Here is a 24759-nt window from a genome sequence, read left to right on the forward strand (position 1 = left end):
ATCGTCTGAGTTTTCAGGATAAAATTAGACAATTTTTTTATATGATCGTCTGAACCAGGCGGTAAGGTGCATGTCACAGCCCCTGTGGAAGTGCATCTACACACCTGTATTGTGGCTTTTGTTTAGAACAATACTATCAGCGTTGGTGGATCCTGTTGACTTTTACCCTCCATCACAGACTTTGTCATCTTTTCATAGAAAAATAATGCTACATGGAGTTATTTTTCATTATGATGGACATATTAGCAGATCATGACATAGCAGAGGTGTGTTGGATGGCGTTGATAGCAATGGATGAACAGCTTTGGTAGGCAGCTATTGGAGTAGATATGAAAGAGCCGAAAGAGTAACAGTCTGAGCTCTCCTGTTAAGGCTGCCTTCACACATCAGTTTTTGCTGTCAGGCTCAAGCCTGCGAATTTTGAAAAAAACGGATCTGGTGAATGATGCCGCCGGATCCGTTTTTTTCCCATAGACTTGTTTTAGCGACTGAATGCGCCGGATGGTCACACGTTTCATCTGTCGTTCGCCGGATTCGATGAAAATTGTTGATTCGGCAGCGGGAATAAACTTACAAAGTTACTTTTTTTTGTCTCCGGCGAAAAACCGGACAGCGCTGGATCCGGCGGTGTCTGGCTTTTGCTACAATGAAACCCTATGGCGCTGAATCTGTCAAATTCAATGGATTCCGTTATTTTTAAACTGAGCATGCTCCAATTTTTTGGGGATCCAATCCTCTTTCACACTTCTGTCTCTGGCGTCAGTCAGAATCCGTCAAAAATAGTGAAAAACGGAAACAATGGATCCTGTTTTTTCAACGGATCCGTATAGCATCCGTTTCTTCCGTTTTTTCGACAGATCCATTTTTTCATATCTCCAAATGGGAGGCTCCCAAACGTCATGGCAGGTTTATATAGATTTGGGGCTGTCTGGCCAATTGGCTACTAAATACAGATTTGGAGCATGCTCAGTGTAAAAAAATGGAATCTGTCGCTGCATTCCGTCATTTGACCTCTCCAGACAACGGATAAACAAATTCCGATGGATCCAGTGCATGATGGACGAAACCTGAGGCCATCCGTCGCTAATACAAGTCTATGAGAAAAAGACGGATCTAGCGGGCAAATTCGCTGGATCCGTTTTTTTCACAAAACTACGTATTTTGACTGAAACAAAAAGACTGATGTGTGAAAGAGGCCTTAGCTGGATCCGTTGCATCAGTTTTTCACAATCTGCGACAAATCCGTTTTTTTTTCAATATTCGACGGATTGTGCCTGTCGGCAAAAAACTGATGTGTGAAAGCAGCCTAAAAGCATCCATACAACCTGTCTGTGACTTGCTGTTGCATGGCTATTTTAGAGCTCTGATTTTGGTGTAAAAAAAAAAAAAAGGGCCAAATCACAGAGAAGTTACACGCGAGTCGCAGTCTGATGTGACTTTTATTGAAGTCTACAGTTAGTGTGTGGCGACTAGCTTGCGACCAGAAACAGAAAATGTGACACATGGAAAAATGCGGCTCTCTGTCAGGCTGGCGTCACACTCAGCGTAAGACAATACGGTCCGTTTTTTACGGCCGTAATACGGCCGTAATACGGAGAAATGTTCCCAAAATAGTGATCCGTAGGCAGGGTGTGTCAGCGTATTTTGCGCATGGCATCCTCCGTATGTAATCCGTATGGCATCCGTACTGCGATATTTTCTCGCAGGCTTGCAAAACCGACATCTAATGGATTTATGTGCTCAAATGTTCGGGAAAACATATATACAGTATATATATATATATATATATATATATATATATATATATATATATATACACTCACTGGCCACTTTATTAGGTACACCTGTCCAACTTCTTGTTAACACTTAATTTCTAATCAGCCAATCACATGGCGGCAACTCAGTGCATTTAGGCATGTAGACATGGTCAAGACAATCTCCTGCAGTTCAAACCGAGCATCAGTATGGGGAAGAAAGGTGATTTGAGTGCCTTTGAACGTGGCATGGTTGTTGGTGCCAGAAGGGCTGGTCTGAGTATTTCAGAAACTACTGATCTACTGGGATTTTCACGCACAACCATCTCTAGGGTTTACAGAGAATGGTCCGAAAAAGAAAAAAAATCCAGTGAGCGGCAGTTCTGTGGGCGGAAATGCCTTGTTGATGCCAGAGGTCAGAGGAGAATGGGCAGACTGGTTCGAGCTGATAGAAAGGCAACAGTGACTCAAATCGCCACCCGTTACAACCAAGGTAGGCCTAAGAGCATCTCTGAACGCACAGTGCGTCGAACTTTGAGGCAGATGGGCTACAGCGGCAGAAGACCACACCGGGTACCACTCCTTTCAGCTAAGAACAGGAAACTGAGGCTACAATTTGTACAAGCTCATCGAAATTGGACAGTAGAAGATTGGAAAAACGTTGCTTGGTCTGATGAGTCTCGATTTCTGCTGCGACATTCGGATGGTAGGGTCAGAATTTGGCGTAAACAACATGAAAGCATGGATCCATCCTGCCTTGTATGGAGCATCTTTGGGATGTGCAGCCGACAAATCTGCGGCAACTGTGTGATGCCATCATGTCAATATGGACCAAAATCTCTGAGGAATGCTTCCAGCACCTTGTTGAATCTATGCCACGAAGAATTGAGGCAGTTCTGAAGGCAAAAGGGGGTCCAACCCGTTACTAGCATGGTGTACCTAATAAAGTGGCCGGTGAGTGTATATATATCATTGAGACACATATATATATATTCTGTATTTATATTTAATTCAGCGCGATATATGTTAAAAGCCGGTAATTCAATTGCCGGCTTTTCATTTCTCCTTCACAAACCCGACAGGATATGAGACATGGTTTACATACAGTAAACCATCTCATATCCCCCTTTTTTTTGCATATTCCACACTACTAATGTTAGTAGTGTGTATGTGCAAAATTTGGGCGCTGTAGCTGTTAAAATAAAGGGTTAAATGGCGGAAAAAATTGGCGTGGGCTCCCGCGCCATTTTCCCCGCCAGAATGGTAAAGCCAGTGACTGAGGACAGATATTAATAGCCAGGAGAGGGTCCACGGTTATTGGCCCCCCCGTGGCTAAAAACATCTGCCCCCAGCCACCCCAGAAAAGGCACATCTGGAAGATGCGCCTATTCTGGCACTTGGCCACTCTCTTCCCACTCCCGTGTAGCGGTGGGATATGGGGTAATGAAGGGTTAATGCCACCTTGCTATTGTAAGGTGACATTAAGCCAGATTAATAATGGAGAGGCGTCAATTATGTCACCTATCCATTATTAATCCAATTGTCTGAAAGGGTTAAAAAACACACACACGTTATTAAAAAGTATTTTAATGAAATAAACACACAGGTTGTTTTAATATTGTATTGCTCTCTCAATCCAGCTGAACACCCTCGCTTGGCAAAATAATAAACCCACAATATACATACCCTCAGATGACCTGTCACGTCCCACGAGGTAATCCATCTGAAGGGGTTAACTCAATTTACAGGCAGGAGCTGCGCTAAAGCACTCGCTCGTGCCTGTAATCCCCGGGGAATGAATGAAAGCAGGATGATCTGTACTTACATTGAGTTGCGGTGATGCGCCCTCTGGTGGATGAACTCATATGAACTCGAGCGTGGGAACTTTTCCAAGGCTCCAGTTCATGAGTTCATCCACCAGAGGGCGCCTCACCGCAACTCAATGTAAGTACAGATCACTCAGCTTTCATTCATTCCCCGGGGGTTACAGGCACGAGCGAGTGCTTTAGCGCAGCTCCTGCCTGTAAATTGAGTTAACCCCTTCAGATGGATTACCTCGTGGGACGTGACAGTTCATCAGAAGGTATGTATATTGTGGGTTTATTATTTTGCCAAGCGAGGGTGTTCAGCTGGATTGAGAGAGCAATAAAATACTAAAACAACCTGTGTGTTTATTTCATTAAAATACTTTTTAATAATGTGTGTGTGTGTTTTTTAACCCTTTCAGACAATTGGATTAATAATGGATAGGTGTCGTCATTGACGCCTCTCCATTATTAATCTGGCTTAATGTCACCTTACAATAGCAAGGTGGCATTAACCCTTCATCACCCCATATCCCATCGCTACACGGGAGTGGGAAGAGAGTGGCCAAGTGCCAGAATAGGCGCATCTTCCAGATGTTTGTAGCCAGGGGAGGCCAATAACCATGGACCCTCTCTAGGCTATTAATATCTGCCCTCAGTCACTGGCTTTACCACTCTGGCGGAGAAAATTGCGAGGGAGCCCACGCCAATTTTTTCCGCAATTTAACCCTTTATTTTCGCAGCTACAGCGCCCACATTTTGCACATACACACTACTAACATTAGTAGTGTGGAATATGCAAAAAAATGGGGATATGAGATGGTTTACTGTATGTAAACCATGTCTCATATCCTGTCGGGTTGGGGAAGGAGAAATGAAAAGCCGGCAATTGAATTACCGACTTTTCACTAACACCGCTGCGTATTTCTCGCAAGTCACACTGCTGGTCCGTGTGGAATCCGTATTTTTCTCGCCCCCATAGACTTTCATTGGCGATTTATTTGCGCAATACGGTGACAAACGCAGCATGCTGCGATTTTGTACGGCCGTAGAGTACCGTATAATACGGATCAGTAAAATACGGCTGATAGGAGCTGGGACATAGGGAATCATTGTGCCGTGTGTTATGCGTATTTTACGGATGTATTTTCTGCGCTCATACGTCCGTAAAACTCGCCAGTGTGACGCCGGCCTCACACTCTCAGCGGGTCGCAGAGAGACATTATAGGAAATTATTACGGGTAATGTCACAATGCAATATTGCGGTCTCGGATATGTGTGACATGTCACCCAAACACTTTGCAAAGTTCGGTAATTACAAACTGGTTGCAGAAATGTATCAGATTTTTTTCTGCACAGTTTACCCTTTGCAGGATCAATGTGTTTACAATATGATTTTTTTTTAGCAGCGTGTGGATAAGATTTTGGGTAACAACTGTGATACACAGCCGATCTTTCCATTACAATGTCCCCCTATACAATCCACTGCGTATATGGCCAGTGGGAGCGCACGATAGCGGTCTTCTGTGGCTCTAAGCCCCCTTAGGCCTGTCCCACACGTCCAGATAATTCCGGTACCGGAAAAAATCGGTACCGGAGTTATCCGTGTCCGTGAGCTCACGTAGGCCATCCGTGTGGCACACATGCGGCAGCCGTGTGCTGCCTGGGTACCACACGGACCGTGCAGGAGAGACAGCGCTACAGTAAGCGCTGTCCCCCCAGCATGGTGCTGAAGCCGCCATTCATCCGTTCTCTCCAGCGCTCGCTGGGGAGAAGGGATGAAAAATCTTTTTTTTTTGTGTGTGTGTTTTAAATAAACTTTAGGGCATCCTCCCCCCTCCCACCCCCTGTGCGCCCAGCCGCCGGCATTAAAATACTCACCCGCCTCCCTCAAAGTGTCCTGTGCTGCCGGCACCTTCTACTGTATGAGCGGTCACGTGGGGCCGCCGATTGCAGTCATGAATATGCGGCTCCACCTCCCATAGGGGTGGAGCCGCATATTCATTTCTGTAATCGGCGGCCCCACGTGACCGCATACAGGAGAAGCTGCAGCCAGGACAGGACACTGCGAGGGAGGCGGGTGAGTATTTTAATAACAACGGGCGGGCGCACAGGGGGTGGGAGGGGGGTGGGGACATGGATCTTTATGATAAACATGAGAAACAAAAAAAAAAAGATTATTCATATCTTCTCTACAGCAAACGCTGCTGCAGAGAAGATATGAATGGCGGCTTTAGCACCATGTGGGGGGGACAGCGCTTACTGTAGCGCTGTCTCCTCACGGCACACGGACTGCACACGGACAACGTCCGTGTGCGGTACGTGTTTTACATGGACCCATTGACTTTAATGGGTCCGTGTAATACGTGCGCTCCCACGAACACTGACATGTCTCCGTGTTTGGCACACGGAGACACGGTCCGCAAAAAATCAATGACATCTGCACAGATGGATTTCAATGTGTCTACGTGTGTCAGTGGCTCCGGTACGTGAGGAAACTGTCACCACACGTACCGGAGCCACTGATCTGTGAAACCGGCCTTAGAGGGAGTGCGGGCATCTAACAGTGCAGTCAGTGTCCAGAGATTCACACCACGATTCCACATGTATATCATATATCATCAAATTTTCCTGAATAAGAAAGTTCTGTTTTTTTTTTCTGTCAATGTCGTTTACCATATTTTTTTGTAAGAAAACCAGCCATCCACTTGTGATCCCATCCCAGACCGTGTCTATTACTACGACATTAGCATGCATCACACAGTGTTTACCATCCAGGCCCTATACAAGCCGTCAGAGACATTTTCTGTGAATGATAGAAAATGAAGAGTAATTCGATTTCTGCTCACGTTTTTCTTGCTTCTTGTCATTAGCAATTTTGTAAAGTCCATTGAGTGTCAGTTCTCTGACACAGGCGGGATTTTAAGCTGACCATGCTCGCGCTAATTAATATGGCATGTGGGAAGGAGAATTCTGCTTGCGGAGAGCGGCAGGGAATTGCCATTAATTGATTATATTATAAATTCCAGTGATGTATGTTGTGGTCTCCGTGCTGAGATGTTGACATTGAACAGAATCACAGACCCCCTTCCTTCACACGGTGATATCCTTCTCTATGGCTGTGCGAAAGGATGGTGATGATAGAGCCACCGGAGGGCAGAGAGCAGCAGTCCTGAGCACTATCTGTAATGTAACCGCCCCTGCTGGAGCAGTGTCTGCAGGGATCATGTTCAGATGAGCGTATTGGGCACACTGACCACACACTGACCACACACTGACCACACACTGACCAGTGTTACCCATAGGGCTGTTCAGATGAGAGTTTTTTCACACTGACTGGTGTCCTTATAAAAATAAAAACCATAATGTGCACTATTCTCTTCTGTTTATCAGATGAAACTCCCACATTCAAGTCTATGGGTGCGCACAAAAATAAAGAATCCCTTACGGATCATCTGAATTGATAAACTGCAGCTATTAACCCCTTAGTGACAGAGCCATTTTGGTACTTAATGACCGGGCCAATTTTTACAATTCTGACCACTGTCACTTTATGAGGTTATAACTCTGGAACGCTTCCACGGATCCCAGTGATTCTGACATTGTTTTCTCGTGACATATTGTACTTCATGTTACTGGTAACAGTTCTTCGATATTACTTGCGTTTATTTATGAAAGAAACGGAAATATGGCGAAAATGTTTAAAATTTTGCAATTTTCAAAGTTTGAATTTTTATGCCCCTAAATCAGAGAGATACGTCACACAAAATAGTTCATAAATAACATTTCCCACATGTCTACTTTACATCAGCACAATTTTGGAAACAACATTTTTTTTTTGTTAGGAAGTTATAAGGGTTAAAAGTCGACCAGTGATTTCTCATTTTTACAACAAAATTTACAAAACCATTTTTTTTAGGGACCACCTCACATTTAAAGTCACTTTGAGGGGTCTATATGACACCATTCTAAAAACTACACCCCTCAAGGTGCTCAAAACCACATTCAAGAAGTTTATTAACCATTTACGTGCTTCACAAGAACTGAAACAATATGGAAGGAAAACATTTAATTTTAACTTTAATTTTACTTTTTTTTACAAACATTTTACTTCAGAACCAATTTTTTTATTTTCACAAGTGTAAAAAGAGAAAATGAACCACAAAATTTGTTGTGCAATTTCTCCTGAATACGCCGATACCCCATATGTGGGGGTAAACCACTGTTTGGGCGCACGTCAGAGCTTGGAATAGAAGGAGTGCCGTTTGACGTTTTCAATCCAGAATTGGCTGCAATTTAGATCGGACGCCATGTCGCGTTTGGAGAGCCTCTGATGTGCCTAAACAGTGGAAACCCTCCACAAGTGACACCATTTTGGAAACTAGACCCTTTAAGGAACTTGTCTAGATGTGTGGTGAGCACTTTAAACCCCCAAGTGCTTCCCAATAGTTTATAGCGTAGAGCCGTGAAAACAAAAAAATCACATTTTTTTTCTACAAAAATTATCTTTTCGCCCCAAAATTATTATTTTTACAAGGTAACAGGATAAATTAGACCAGGAAAGTTGTGCAATTTATACTGAGTACGCCGATACCCCATGTGTGGGGAGGGGCCACTGTTTGTGCGCACGGCAGAGCTCGGAAGAGAAGGAGCGCAGTTTTAGAATGCAGACTTTGATAGAATGGTCTGCGGGCTTTATGTTGCGTTTGCAGAGCCCCTGATGTGCCTAAACAGTAGAAACCCCCCACAAGTGACCCCATTTTGGAAACTAGACCCCCCAAGGAACATATGTAGATGTGTAGTGAGCAAGTGCTTCACAGAAGTTTATAATGCAGAGTCGTGAAAATAAAAAAATATTTTTTTCTTCCACAAAAATGATTTTTTTAGCCCGCAATTTTTTATTTTCACAAGGGTAACAGGAAAAATTGGACCCCAAAAGTTGTTTTCCAGTTTGTCCTGAGTACGCTGATACCCCATATGTGGGGGGGGGGGCACTGTTTGGGCACACATCGGGGCTCGGAAGGGAAGTAGTGAAGTTTTAAAATGCAGACTTTGATGGAATGGTCTGCAGGCGTCATGTTGCATTTGCAGAGCCCCTGATGTACCTAAACAGTAGAAACTCCCCATAAGTGCCCCCATTTTGGAGACTGGACCCCCGAAGGAACTTATCTAGATGTGTAGTGAGCATATTGAACGCCCACGTGCATCACACAGGTTTGACGCAGAGCCGTGAAAATAAAAAATCTTTCTTTTTCCACAAAAATGATTTTTTAGCCCCCAATTTTTTTTATTTTTGCAAGGGTAACAGGAGAAACTGGACCCCAAAAGTTGTTGTCCAATTTGTCCTGAGTACGCTGATACCCCATATGTGGGGGTAAACCACTGTTTGGGCGCACGGCAGAGCTCAGAAGGGAGGGAGCACCATTTGACTTTTTGAACGCAAAATTGTCTGGAATCAATGGTGGAGCCATGTCGCGTTGGGAAGACCCCCTGATGTACCTAAACAGTGGAAATCCCCCAATTCTAACTCCAACCCTAACCCCAACACACCCCTAACCCTAATCCCAACCCGATCCATAATCCTAATACCAACCCTAACCCTAAACCCAACACAACCCTAACCTCAAACTTAACCCTAATCCCAACCCTAATCCCAATACACCCCTAACCCTAATCCCAACCCTAACCATAACCCTAATCCCAAACCTAACCCTAATCTCAACCCTAACCCTAATCTCAACCCTAATCCCAACCCTAACCCTAATCCCAACTCTAACCCTAACTTTAGCCCTAACCCTTTAGCCCAACTCACTTTAGCCCAACTGTAACCCAAATTGGAAAATGGAAAGAAATACATTTTTTTTATTTTATTATTTTTTCCTAATGGGATGATAAAGGGGGGGTTATTTTACTATTTTGTTTTTATTTTGATCACTGTGATAGGGATTAACGGCACTGTGGTTTAAGTACCCTTAACTACCGCCGTTAAAAGGCTTATCGGCGGTCGTTAAGGGGTTAACATAGAAAACTGTATGTTTAGGTTTTGTACATTTTTGGAAGCGTTCAAGATGCCAAACTGGTGTAAGAAGTGGATATACAGATGACGCGTAGGCTCGGCATGCATGACAATCCAGATGAAAAACTGACTATTCTTGATAAGCTCTTCTGAACCTGGCCTTTTTGTAATGATTGTGTAGATTAAAGGGGTTGTCCCACAAACAAAGTTCACAAAAGAGTATACAGACTAGTTAGCAGGGGATCACAGAAGATTCTTTGAGGTAAAGCATTGTTTAAAAACAGGCAGGGAAATGTTTTCTCTTGCAAAAAGAATCAGTGGTGATCCTTTGCTGTCCTGTCTGTATAGTCTCTTCTGCCCAGGAGCTGTGGTATGATCAGACCATGTTCCTGTACGGTCAGACACAGCCATTACACAGTACACAGCAGGGGACATTTATAAGATTATCTCAGCACAGGGACATTTTTTTAAACACATCCAATTGTGGAAGTTATTATTATTCCAAGATCTATTGATTAAATGTACTTTGTTATTATAAAATCTTTGAGCAAGATTGATGGAAATGCTGTACAATTATTGCTGTATAATTGTTTTAAGTAGCATGACTGGTGAATCGCTAAGCAACATTTCCATTTATTGTAGACTAGACGTCCAAACAAGTACTTCTAGGAGTAGAAGTACTTCTGCTTGTGAATGGCACCCTATTGGTGTAATAGAGGGGGTATCATGCCAGGAACTCCTTTCTGAGTCAAGCAGAATAGACTCAAGCTGTTCATGTATTACATACACAACCATTCATCAGTAGCCGCTGCATCAATCATCTACAGGTGCATCTCACAAAATTAGAATATCATAAAAGAGTTAATTTATTTCAGTTCTTCAATACGAAAAGTGAAAATGATATATTAGAGAGTCATTACAAACAGAGTGATCTATTTCATGTGTTTTATTTCTGTCAATGTTGATAATTATGGCTTACAGCCAATGAAAACCCAAAAGTCATTATCTCAGTAAATTAGAATACTTTATAACACCGGCTTGAAAATTATTTTACAATATGAAATGTTGGCCTACGGAAATGTATGATCAGTAAATGCACTCAATACTTGGTCTGGGCTCCTTTGGCATCAGTATTCCATAGACAAAAAAAACAGCACTGTCTGAACAAAGCTAAGGCTGCTCCACTCCTGGAGCCAGGTGTTAATCAACAGTCATTATACTGCCAGCCACGTATGCTCAGATCGGATGCTCTTCAGAATGAAGCAGACAATTCCAATAGTACATGCAAGAAAAAAGAAGGCACTCACAGATCTAAAAGTTGGCAATCTTTATTCAATCTTCATATAAAAACTTCATGGCCGGGGGAGTGAGGAAAGGAGCTCATGCGAGCCTATGCAGCATCAATAGTAAAAAGATCTAATGTTAAAAATAAAAAATCGTGATATTCTTGCCTTCCGGCGTCCCTCGCCGCCTTCCAATACGTCATCTGGGGTCATTCTTACAGGTATAAGGTTCCCAGAGCCTGGAGGGGAGTCTCCTCTCCTCCACCCTGGGTACCAACCGCACAGGATCCGCTTACTTCCCGCATGGTGGGCATAGCCCCATGTGGGAAGTAAGCTGATCAATGCATTCCTATGTGTGCGGAATCCCCGCGATTCCGCACAAAGAATGAACATGCTGCGTTTTTTTCCGGAATACCATTCTGCTGCAGAAAAAAACGCAACATGTGCGGAAATTGCTGAATGCATTCTAATAATAGGATGCTTAATGTGTGCGGTTTTTTTTCATGGTTTTATCTCATTTTTATAGCGAAAAATCCTGAACGTGGGCACACAGCCTAATTCTTTCTGGCATTCCAATGTCCATCAGTATAAGATATAAAAGACACAGAGATGCAACAGAGATGTGGAACAGACACACACATGGAAGAGAGATGGGAGATACAGAGACAGCCTGATGACTTGTACCATAATAATGTAATGCATGAATAATGTTATTTTACTGTTTTTAGTGACTATTTCTTATTATTTATTAAGTAAATTCATTTTTGTGTATTACATTTTCATGTGAGCATTTATTATTCTTCACAATCCTTGAACCTGTAGCAAAACACCTTGGAAATCGAGGTCCCAGAGTCTGGAGGAAGAGTGGAGAGGCAGACAATCCAAGCTGCTTAAGGTCTAGTGTGATGTTTCCACAATCAGTGATGGTTTGGGGAGCCATGTCATCTGCTGGTGTAGGTCCACTGTGTTTTATCAAGACCAAAATCAGCGCAGCCGTCTACCAGCAAATTTTAGAGCACTTCATGCTTCTCTCTACCGGCAAGCATTTTGAAGATGAAAATTTCATTCTCCAGCAGGACTTGGCACCTCTCCACACTGCCAAAAGTACAATACCTGGTTTACAAACAACAGTATCACTGTGCTGGATTGGTCGGCAAACTCGCCTGACCTTAACCCCATAGAGAATCCATGGGGTATTCTCAAGAGGAAGATGAGAGACACCAGACCCAACAATGCAGACGAGCTGAAAGCTGCTTCCAAAGCAACCTGGGCTTCCATAGCACCTCAACAGTGCCACAGGCTGATTGCCACCATGCCACACCGCATTGATGCAGTAATTGACGCAAAAGCAGCCCCGACCAAGTATTGACTGCATTTACTGAACATACATTTCCGTAGACCAACATTTCGGATTTTAAAATCATTTTTCAAGCTGGTGTTATAAAGTATTCTAATTTACTGAGATAACAACTTTTGGGTTTTCTTTGGTTGTAAGCCATAATCATCAACATTAACAGAAATAAACACTTGAAATAGATAACTCTGTAATGACTACATAATAATAGTTTAATTTTTGAGGAACTGAAATAAATTAACTTTTTGATTATATTCTAATTTTGTGAGATGCATCTGTAGCTGGTTTAGTCCCCTTTCACACATCAGTTTTTTGCCGTCAGTCACAATCCGTGGGATCGACGGATCCTTCGCAGATTGCGAAAAACTGATGCGACGGATTCGTTTTTTTCAACGGATCCGACTAGGGAATCTGGCTAATTGTATCCTAAATAAATCAGAGCATTCTCAGTTAAAAAAAGCGGAATCCATCGCCGGATTCCGACATTTGACGGATCCGGCACCATAGGCTTCCATTCGAGCAAACGAGGGCCGTTGCTGTCCGATTCTTCAACGTACACAAAAAATGTTACTTTGTCGTCTCCGGCCGCCGGACAAACAATTTTCGACGGATCCGGTGAACGACAGATGAAACGCGAGGCCATTCCTCGCAATCCGTTTCTAATACAAGTCTGAGAAAAAAAAGATCCCGAGGCATCAGTCGCCGGATCCGTTTTTTTTCAAAATTCGACAGATTGCGACTGATGGCAAAAAACTGATGTGTGAAAGGGGCCTTAGGCTTTCCTGATAGAATCAGCTGATTGCTGGGGCTTCTGACAGAGACTCCAATTTGGAAGGGATTTTCCCTGAAAACAAAACCTCTTTATGAGGCTATTTGTGATTTCCAGTATTTTTATTTTTGTAATCATCTGTTAGGCTGCGTTCACACATCAGTTTTTTGCCATCAGTCACATCTGGCGAATTTTGAAAAAAACGGATCCAGCGAATGTTGCCTCTGGATCCGTTTTTTTTCTCATAGTCTTGTATTAGTGATGGATTGCGACTGATCAGCTAGTCAGATCCGGCGAAAAAACTGATCCGTCGCATCAGTTTTTCACAATCTGCGACATCCGTTTTTTTCAACATTCAACGGATTGTGACTGATGGCAAAAAATTGATGTGTAAAAGCAGCCTTACAGAGAAAATGCTTTTGGTGATATATTGGTCACAACTTACCATGTTTTCCTTAGACTGAAATGCAAAAGGAACTGCCAGCACTATTCAAAGCCGCATACCTTTGCCAAGCACAGGGATTGAATGCAGCTGATTAGCTTCCAGGACGACAGGTGCAAAACCCCAGACAAGCAAAGTCTTGTAAATTCCTGGTACGAAGATGAATGGGTGGCACTCTGCGTCTAGTAAAAACTCTTCTTTATTCAAACAAGTTTTAGAACATGGATGCACGGTGTGGGTTACCGTGTGGACGACAGCCGTTTCACGTGCATAAACCGATCCAGGTAACAGTTACAATGTATCAATTCAGATGATCCATATAGGATTCTTTTTTTTTTGGTACCTGGACCCATTGAAGCATCGGTTGCACATGAAATGGCCATCGTCCATACGGTGACATGCTCCCCATGCATCCATGTTTTAAAACTTGTTTGAATAAAGAAGAGTTTTTACTGGGCACCGAGTGCCACCCATTCATCTTCTTGCCAGGATTTTCCTTAGGCTGACTACACATGTATCTTGTTAACTATTCATAACTTGTTCTGTTGTTCTAACCTATTTTCTGTATAGAGTTGTTATAAGAAGCAGTGACTATCATGCCATTGTGGTTTACAACATTGAGTTGTGAAAATTCATGGCCTCAGCCACATCTTGGTCTGCTAAAAGTTCTTATCTTTGTTGTTGCATGTCAAAAATGTTGGCAATCCTTGTTATTCTGTACATGTTAACTGGACTTTGGGGGCTAACCTGGAAATTTATGATGACATTATTGCCGTAAAGGTTTTGTTCCAGGGTAGACTGAAAAATAAAATTTATGTATCTCTTTAAGGCTGGGCAAGATGGATACACAGATCCACAGACTGGAAATTTTGTTTTTACCAGACTAGCTCATCTGAGAAGAGGTAAATGCTGCGGCAGTGCATGCAGGCATGTGAGTATCCTTCCAATTTTATTGCAGATGCAATTTCTGCGCATCCTTGTTCAGTTGTTCTCTATCACTTTTACTTGGCACTAAGGCCTCAATTAAACAAGACTGGCAGATATGATGCCGGTCTTAGTGAGGGTGCAAGGTGGAGCGAGAGGTGCCTGATTAATGAATGCCGATTGGTGTGGGCATCCATGTGCACCTTGCCAAAACTCTTACTCCAGTCAGTGACTGGAGTAAGATTTGCCGTTGGTGGTCAGGAATTTAATGAGCAGGTTTACATACTCTATCCGCGCCAGCAACGCCTACTTTGTCAGAGTTGGGTGGAAATGGCACGAAAACACAAAGTCTAGCATAAAAGCTGTGATGATCAGCGCCTAAATTTCCATTCACATGACATTTGGAATAAATGTTTGAGGTACACAGTTTTTTTTTCTAATCATATGCAAAAACCAAATCTAATAGAGCTGAGCAAAAAATGTGAACTTCTATTTTCGTTTGTCTAGTCTCCATTGCAGCCAGACCACAGCAGTATATACTTCTCCACCAGCAATCCCATGCCTTGCGTCTAAGGACTCTCTAGACCTAGACCCCTGCAACATAGAAACATGTTACGCTCTATAGGTGTAAAACCACCCAAATTAAAATGGAGTTGGTGGTGTTTTTGACATTTTTCTGTTGATCAATATTAATTTGACATTTGGTTAGAATTTTTTTTAGGACAAAAAAAACCTGCATTCTTAAAAAAACGCAGTATTTCGTTTGAAATCACCCTAAGGCCCCCTTCACACATCAGTAAAGTACCGTACCAGAAAAAACGGTACCGGTTTCATCACTGTATTGAATTTGTGTGCAATCTGTGTGCCATGTGTTCCCCCCCCCGATATGGTTTATGAAAAATCAATTCCAAATCTTATATACTTTGCAATGTTAAACACGTCCAGCACATGAATGCCATCTGTGTGCAGTACATGTTTTCCCCAGACCCATAACCTTGTACTGGCCCTTGTCATCTATGCTGCTGGTCTCCGTGTGCTTTGCACAGACACACGGTGCGGCACCATAGATTATAATGAGTACGTTATGTGTGGCATCCGTTTTCCGGAATACCACACGTAACAGACCCATACATATAAAGGGGGCCTAAGGCAAAGTTCACATGTACGTTTTTAAAAAAAAAAAAATCATCTGCATTTCATCCCGGAAAAAATGGGGAATTTTTATCTCCATTGCCATCCATATGCAATTCACATGGCATGTTTTTATTGATGAGAAGTTAAGTCATTAAAATTTACAAGACCAAATACAGTCCATCCAACATATGGAAGAAACTAGTGCATTCTGAGATTTTATTTATTTTTTTATGCACTGATTTAGTCAGTGAAAAAAAAAACCTCCCATCTGAGCAGCCTAATTGAATGACATTAGCTCTAGTGATGTCAGTTTTTTCACAAACAGCACCCTGGCCCTAAAATATGGTTGTATGATCTTAGTCTAAATGTCTCTCTTCACTTTAAGCGTTGTTGCCCGTTCAGGCCTCCTTCAAGAGCCTCTGTCTGAGTGCCCAAAAAATGTTTACACTCTTCCTCAATGGAGTCATTGTAACATAATCCACAATCTTTCTGGCGGTACCCTTCTTTTTTAGCGAGATAATAATTGTTAGATTCAGACAGATGCTCCCAACAGAGTGCGGAACATGCAGCAAAGCACAGTGCGAATACTGCCTTATCTGGAGACTGAGTCTTAATGGGAGTTCCAGGTTAAAAAAAAACTTTGTGGATGAGTGCATATAATTGTAAATAGAAAAGCCCCTTAAGGCTACTTTCACACTAGCGTCGTTTGCAATACGTCGCAATGCGTCGTTTAGGAGAAAAAACGCATCCTGCAAAGTTGTCTGCAGGATGCGTTTTTTTCCCCATAGACTTACATTACCGACGCATTGCGACGTATCGCCACACATCGCAACCGTCGTCCGACGGTTGCGTCGTGTTTTGGCGGACCGTCGGCACAAAAAAAGTTACATGTAACTTTTTTTGCGCATCATGTCCGCCATTTTCTCCGCCCCCTCCTCCCGGGACCTTACAATGGGGCAGCGGAAGCGTTGTTAGACTGCTTCCGCTGCCCACGTCGGGCATTATTTTCACAAAGCGCGTCGGCACGTCGGGCCAACGCATAGCGACGGCCCTGTGCCGACGCTAGTGTGAAAGCAGCCTAACCCATTGGCACCATCCTTCATATATGTATGTTGGATGGATATATCAAGTGCTGAGCCCACCCTTATATTTCACGGTACAAGGGTTCATTACCGATATGTAACAGTAAACAATGGTATGTAAAAGTTTGGCACCCCTGGTCAAAATTACTGTTATTGTGAACAGTTAAGTTAAAGATTAAATGATCTCTAAAAGACCTAAAGTTAACACATTACCTTTTTTATTTTAGGCAAAACAAATACATATTTTCATTTTTTACATTTTAAAAATTTCAAAAAGGAAAATGAGCTGATGCAAAAGTTTGGGCACCCTTGGAGATTTGTGTGCTCAGATAACTTTGACCAAGGTTTCAGGCCTTAATTAGCCTGTTATGGCTTGTTCACTATTATTGTTAGGAATGGCCAGGTGATGCAAATTTCCCAGCTTTATAAAAACCCAGACTCTTCTAATATTGTGCCAAACATTAGCAGCTAAGAGTTCCTCTAAACAGCTGCCTAAGGCCGGTTTCACATTTGCGGTTGTGTCCGTAGCGTTTCTTCCGCAATTATCGTTGTGTATTACTATCTTTAACAATAGGGACGTGTCTGCGTTCGATTGCGTTTTGCCTCGTTTGACGATGCATGCGTCGTTTAGTCGACTGCGGTTTGGCGCGGTAAACGCTACATGTAGTAATTTTAGAGGCATCAATTTGCCGCCTAGAAACGTATGCGGTAGAAATGCGGCAAAAAACCGCATTGCTGTCTATGTGAACGCATGCGGCCGCAATCACATGCGTTTGCTTGCGTTCGTGAACGCATGCTTTGCACCAGAGAAAAACATGTCTAGACACTGATTAGCCACCCCCCACATACAAGGTGATAAAGGGAGGGAGTGGACAGTTGCAGGTCACTACTCAGCAGACAGAGAAGCAGAGCAGACGCAGGCAAGAACCTTGGAGGAAACAAGACACTGAACAATGTGAGTATATCAAAGCCAATGCCTTTATTTTCTATTTTCTGTCTCTACATGTCCTAATTTCTGCCATTTCTTTCTTTCTGGATGCATCAGAATGTCATCTTCTGATGAGGAGCAACGTCCTGGGCCTTCTCAAGCCGAACATGTCAGTGAAGTGAGTACTCAACTCCTCAGATTGGAAAGTATTCACTGTCACATCTTCACATAAGACAATTTTTTTTCCTTTTTTTAGAGCACTTCTTCCACTCCGGCAGAGGGTGAGCAGGAGCAGCGGGGTCACAGCCGGGTGGCAAGGCAGCAGCGTGTAAGTATACCTGGCTGACTGTTTACTGTTTCCTCACTTTAGTATTCTTGAATCTTCCTTTCTTTACTTTCCTCTTTCTTTACATTTTTCTTCTGGACTCCTTTTTTATCTTGACTTTCCTCATGCCATTTCTCAGCCTGTTTTCTTTCTTTTCCTTATGTTAATGTATACAACATTTAATGTCTTCATTTATGTTTTAGGTTCAGAACGGGATAAGGACCTCATTGACAACGATGTCCTCATCTCCCTGGTCCATGAGCGAGTCCCGTTGTGGGACACCTGGGTTCCACAGCACTTGGACAACGTGACGATCCGGCGGCTATGGAATGAGGTGGCCAAAGCGATGTGGGATGGCTGGGACAACGCCCCGACTCGGGTCCGAACTGCATTTTGTAAGTATTGCAGTGCAGTGTGAAGCAGCAGAGACCTTGGCCGTGCTCACACAACTGTGTGTGATGACATAAACTCTCAGGAGTTTCTCTCATCACACACAGTTGTGTGAGCACGGCCAAAAGTCTATTATCTAACCATTATGTTTTGTTTCTTCAACAGTGCTCAAAGTCAAAACACGCTGGCGTTCGATGAAGGACCACCTCAACAAGGACCTGCGTTAAGAGAGCCATGTTCCCAGTGGTTCTGGAGCAAGGATCTGAAAGTATAAATACCATCGCATTCTGGCATTTTTAAGACCAGTCCTTGCTCAGAGAACGTAAGTATTTTTACTGTGTATTAGGTTGTGTTGTATTGCCATAATCTGTATGTTTCTATTCAACAGGAGTTGGAGTTTTTTTAGTTTTTGGTATTAATTTTTTTTCCTTTGTTCACAGCACATGGAGCAGCACTGTTGACCCAGGTTCTGGAGCGGTCCTTCATCAGACAGCCACGGACCCGTCCCAGCCATCCTGCAGCGCTGCAGCAAGTGGGCCTGCCACACTAACTGGAGACCAGGAAGCTGGTCCATCAGGTGTTCCCCTTTCCCAGTCCTCTGCCACTGCCCCTTTTGTTTTGGGCTCCTCCCGGCAGCGGCAAAGGGCATCGGACAGGTCACTAATGACCGAGTTTTTGCACTTGAGCTCGGTTTTTCACGATGGACTCAAGGCTTTGGGTGACCGACTGGATACTGCCATTAGCCATATGAATACACGTATCCAGGAGGTCACCAAAAGCCTTGACCAAGTAAAAGCCGACCTCCAGAGGCCAGCACATCATTTTTTTAACCAAATTGAACAGGGCATGTCGGAACACCTTACTCCTGATCTCCAGCTTAGTGTCATGCAGGCCTGCAATACTGCTTACGTGCAGGCTATGCAGCAGAGTCGGTATTTTCAGCAGACAGTGGCAGCATATCCACCTGTGCCATACCACTGCATGGCCACCTCCATTCCTAGCACTGCCGGACACCACTACAGCACCACCACCATGCCGAGTGCTGTAGGACAGCCCACCGCCACCACCATGACAACTGCTGCTCCTGCTTGGACCTCCTCCACTGACACCACGATGCAGCAGCAGGACCCTGGCATGTCCTTCCGCTCCGCCACCACGAAGCAGCAGCAGGACCCTGGCATGTCCTTCCGCTCCGCCACCACAATACAGCAGCAGGACCCTGGCATGGCCTTCCGCTCCGCCACGATGCAGCAGCAGGAGCCTGACATGGCCTTCCAACCTCCAACCGCAACCGTGCAGCAGCGGGACAAAGAGACTGACAGTTCGGCCACTATGACCAGGCCGCAAGAAATGAACCCGCCGAGGCTCCCCAGCGCCGATCCCAAAAAGGGAAAAAAAAAACGGACTATTTCAATTCCTCCCCCCTCACCTCCCAATGTGTCTGTAATGTCAGGTTTGTCTCACCCTTCCAGTGTGTCTCAGCCCTCTCATGCGTTGAGCCCCATCCCCGATCTGCCAGACACCAGTAATTTAATTGCCCCTTCTCCTGCCACCCCTGCGTCGTCCACAGTCAGTCAAGTTTCACAGCTGCATACCCCCCGTTTCCAGCACTCTACCCCAAGCAGGCGCAGTTAATTTTTTTTTTATTTGTTAAAAAAATAAATAGTAATGTTTTTTGCCCCCAAAAAGGTTTGGTTAATTGTGTATTTCACTGCCGGCAACACGCACCGTGCGCCAAATAAAAAACTGCGCCGCACACTTTATTTTTGGCCCACTTCATAGCTCAAGTAGTTAGCAAGTACAACACTGCAGTTTTGTGTGTCTTTAGTATAGAGATATGTGGTGGGCCAAAAAATGTATACTTGTATTTTATCTATAATCTCTTCCTTCTGCTTAGTCTGTGACTAGTGTTGCAGACTGAAGAGAAAATGGCGGCAATACAATGCAGAACTATACTCAACAGGTCAGGTGTCCAAAAACTAATTAGTTAGGACACCTGACCTGGTGAGTAGAGAACTGCCTTGTATAACCTCCATTTCCTCTTCTGTGTATGTAATCTATTTCACACAAAGTGAAGGGACGATGGTGGTCATACAAGGCATATCTATGCTCACCTGGACATGTGTCAGAAATAGTGAATTCATGAGGCTGTTATATGTGCATCATGAATTCATTATTTCTGACACCTGACTTGATGAGTATAGATCTGTTTTGTATTAAACAGCCATCGTCTCTTCAGTCTGCGTCCAATAGATACTGCAGAACAGAATCAGGACGCAATGACGTCAACAACCTTCCCACTAACAACCTTAGGCTGCCGTCACACTAGCAGTATTTGGTCAGTATTTTACATCAGTATTTGTAAGGCAAAACCAGGAATGGAACAATTAGAGGAAAAGTATAATATAAACATATGCACCACTTCTGCATTTATCACCCACTCCTGGTTTTGGCTTACAAATACTGATGTAAAATACTTACCAAATACTGCTAGTGTGATGGCAACATTGGTTTGTAGAGTAAATACATAGGAGACACGGTCAAGATACCAAAAATATAAAGTTTATTGACAACAAATATTAGTAACATTTCAAACATAACTGGTACAGACCCGAACCCGACAGGACATTTTACACTATATTGTTCTGCCATGCCACACATCCAATATCAGAATCAAAAAAGGCAGCAAATTGGTTCCGCATGTGGCCAACTTCAGCAGTTGACCACAGCGGGTGATGCTCGTAATTTGGCAATGGGTTTGCAACTGGTTCATGGTTCAATGGTGGGTCGCTCCTTAGCCATTATGTAATTGTGGAGAACCACACAGGCTTTGACCACCTCATCGACTGTCTCCATTTTTAGATTAATGGCTGTTGCAAGAATGCGCCATTTTGAGACTAGAATGCCAAACGTACACTCTACAGTTCTTCAGGCCCTGGTCAGTCTGTAGTTAAAGATCCTTTTAGTGTGGTTCAAGTCCCGACTGGAATATGGCTTCAGTAGGTTTTCGCACATCTGAAAGGCCTCATCCCCAACCATAACAAATGGCATTGGTGGACCTTGAGTGTTGGGGAGAGGTCGTGGCCGTGGAAAATTAAAATGTTTTGCCATACACACGGCGGCCCATATCCGAGTTCTTAAAAGTCTGGGAATCGTTGCCACGGCCAAAAGCACCAATGTCCATGGCGATGAAGCGACAGTCCGCATCGGCTATTGCCATGAGCACAACAGAAAAATATTTTTTGTAGTTGAAGTACTCTGATCCTGTTCTGGCTGGTTTGATAATGCGAATGTGCTTTCCATCCACCGCTCCCAAACAGTTGGGGAAATCACACACTCCAGAATTTTTCAGCAATTTCAATCCACATGTCCGCAGTGGCTAGGGGTATAAACTCATCACGGAGAACATTCCACAAAGCCCGGCAGGTGTCCGCAACTATTCCGGACAGGGTGGAAATTCCAAGCCGGTATTGGAAGTGGAGGGATGATAAACTCTCTTCGGTTGCCAGGAATCTGTAATAAAATAAATAAAAATAAAATTAACAATCAATTCTATTTATGGTGTTGTTCTGCTAAAGACATAAAGGAAAATACAAAGAATACATGTCAGAACAACCAAAATTAGGACTGGCATTTGTTTAGAATTGTTATGTACCTTAATGTAACCAGCAGACGTTCCTCTGGTGGAATCGCTCTACGAAGCTGGGTGTCTTGTCTCCATATGGCTCCTTGGACACGAGCAAGCAAATCATGGAAAGAGTCTTGCAACATCCTTGTATATTCCGGGAATTTGTCCGGGTTTGCATTAAGCTTGCCATACAGCGTGTGATAGGCTCCACGGCTCTCACGCAGTTCGATAATGGGGTGTCTCAAAAAACGCCTACGCCGTCTCCTTCTCCATCTTTCGCGATTTCTGTCTTGCTCCCAAGCAAACGCACAGGCAAGAAACAGCTTGATGCTTAAATCCAGGTTGAAATAAAAGCTCTCCATGCGAAGATCCATCATGACACAGGATACAGTAGCACACTGTTAAGATTTCAGCAGTCCTATGGTCTATATATAGATATCCCATAATACACGCCCTCTGTAGTCACATTGGCGGTGTCTGGTTATCTAGATTTTTCTCCTGTAAAATTTTTCACCATGCGCACAAAAAATGCAAACGCATGAAAAAACGCATGGAAAAGCGTGAAAACGCGGCGTTTTATTAACCGCATGCATTTCCGCGTGCGTCTAAAAAACGCTGCGTTTGTACTTGTTTCTATGCGTTTTTTCCTGCACTTGCAGATGTGGATTAAACGCTGCGGATACGAACGCTAATGTGAAACTAGCCTAACACTCAGAAAATGAAAATGGTAGAGGGCCACAAAGCAGGTGAAGGCTATAAGAATATTCCAAAGCGTTTTCAAGTTGCCTTTTCCTCAGTTTTGAAATGTAATTAAGAAATGGCAGTTATCGGAAAGAGTGGAGGTCAAGATAAGGTTTGGAAGACCAGGCTAAATTTAAATGAGAGCTGCTTGAAGGATTGCTAGAGAGGCAAATCAGGAGTCACGCTTGACTGCAAAAGACCTTTAGAAAGATTTAGCAGACTCTGGAGTTATGGTAGATTGTTCTACTGCACAGAGACACCTGCACAAATATGGCCTTCATAGAAGAGTCATGAGAAAAAAATCTCTCCTGCGCCCTCACCTTAATTTCAGCATCAGAAGTATGCATTTTGGAAAACAGTCATATGGACCGATGAAGTTAAAATAGAACTCTGTGGCCACAATGATCAAAGATATGTGTGGAGAAAAAAGGGCACAGAATTTCAGGAAAAGAACATCTCGTCACTCATTAAACATTGGGGGTGGATCATTCATATTTTGGGGTTGTGTTGCAGCTAATGGCACGGGGAACATTTCCCAGGTAGAGAGAAGAATGGATTCAATGAAATTTCAAAAAATTCTTGATGTAAACATAACACCATCTGTAAAAAAGCTGAAGTTGAAAAGAGGATGGTTTCTACAAATGGGTAATGATCCTATACACATGTCAAGATTCACAATCGACTACCTCAAAAGGCACAAGCTGAAGGTTTTACAATGGCCTTCACAGTCCCCTGATCTGAGCATCATTGAAAATCTGTGGCTTGACCTCAAAATAGCAGTGCATGCAAGACAACCAAGGAATCTCATAGAACTGGAAGAATTTTGCAAGGAAGAATTGTTTCCTCCTCAAACAATAATTGAAAGACTTGTCTGGCTCCAAAAAGCATTTACAAGCTGTGATACTTGCAAAAGTACAAGCAAGGTGCACAAACTTTGCATTTGCCCATTTTCCTTTTTGTAATTTTTAAAATGTCAAATATGAAAATATTTTTTGCCTAAAATAAAAAGGAATTGGGTCATCTTTAACTTTAGGCCTCTTAGAAATCATTTAATCTTTAAAGGGAATCTGTCACCTCCTTTTTCGCATATAAGCTGCGGCCACCGCCATCAGGGGCTTATCTACAGCATTCTACAATGCTGTAGATAAGCCCCTGATGTAACCTGAAAGATAAGAAAAACAAGTTAGATTATACTCACCCAGGGGTGGTCCAGTCTGATGGGTGCCTCCCATCAGCGCAAAGTACTGTAATGCGCAGGCGCCGGGAAAGGTCCGAGAAGCCCAGCGCCTGTGCACTGCAGTACTTTGCTCTGCCCTCAACAGGACAGACAAAGTACGCCTGCGCAGGAGCCGTGACAGGAAGCAAGGAAGAGGACGTCATCGCAAGAAGATGGGAGATGCCCATCGGACTGGACCGCCCCTGGGTGACTATAATCTAACTTGTTTTTCTTATCTTTCAGGACACATCGGGGGGGCTTATGTACAGCATTACAGAATACTGTAGATAAGCCCCTAATGGCTGTGGCCGCAGCTTATATACGAAAAGTTGGTGAGAAATTTCCTTTAACTTGCCTAACTGTTCACAATAACAGTAATTTTGGCCAGGGTGACCAAATTTATACATGCCACTGTATCTATGTGTTTATGATTAATAGCAGCTTGTGTCAGTTTTTTAAAGTACACGAATTAGAAATTAACATGGACCTATTTTCTTTCTTTTTGTAGTGCCCCTTTGGTCAGGAAAATGTTAAGGATTCTTCCAAAAAGAAGCAATTTAATTCCTATTTTTATATGTGACAGCTGAGCTCAATCTCTCCACTATTTTTTTTCATTAATTGTGTGGATTTTAGAAGATTGCACCACAAAGCAATTGTTTTTAGTCCTACAAACGATGCAGTCTTTCTAGTTAATATTCCTAAGTAATGAATTCAATGTTAATTGTAATAAACATCAAATGGAAAGCAAATGTTCTCGGTCATTAGTGTGTGCACAGTGTTACTCTGGATGCCATGGTTATCCTTGCTTTCATTTTCTCTCTTTTAATCAATCTCTAAGCAGTTTTACGCTTTCATTTGATTATTTGTAATAATTATTTTTATTACTTAGGCACAGATAAAACAATTGTGTAGTAATTCTATTTAAAAGGCATTTGCAGAAATTAGTGCACATTTCTTTGGTCCTTGGA

At 43.1% G+C, this 24759-nt stretch overlaps 1 long non-coding RNA gene across 1 annotated transcript in view; it reads left to right on the top strand.

The window, feature by feature from the left end:
- Nucleotides 1–24326, top strand: part of LOC143788549 (uncharacterized) — a 144467-nt gene extending 120141 nt beyond the window's left edge. Inside the window, exons 2-3 of the long non-coding RNA XR_013218663.1 lie at nucleotides 14253–14354; nucleotides 24300–24326. This is a non-coding gene — a long non-coding RNA (uncharacterized LOC143788549). The remainder of the gene's footprint in view (nucleotides 1–14252; nucleotides 14355–24299) is intronic.
- Nucleotides 24327–24759: the final 433 nt, after the last annotated feature.

This window comes from Ranitomeya variabilis, chromosome 8 (genome assembly GCF_051348905.1).
Source record: "Ranitomeya variabilis isolate aRanVar5 chromosome 8, aRanVar5.hap1, whole genome shotgun sequence".
Lineage (NCBI taxonomy): Eukaryota > Metazoa > Chordata > Amphibia > Anura > Dendrobatidae > Ranitomeya > Ranitomeya variabilis.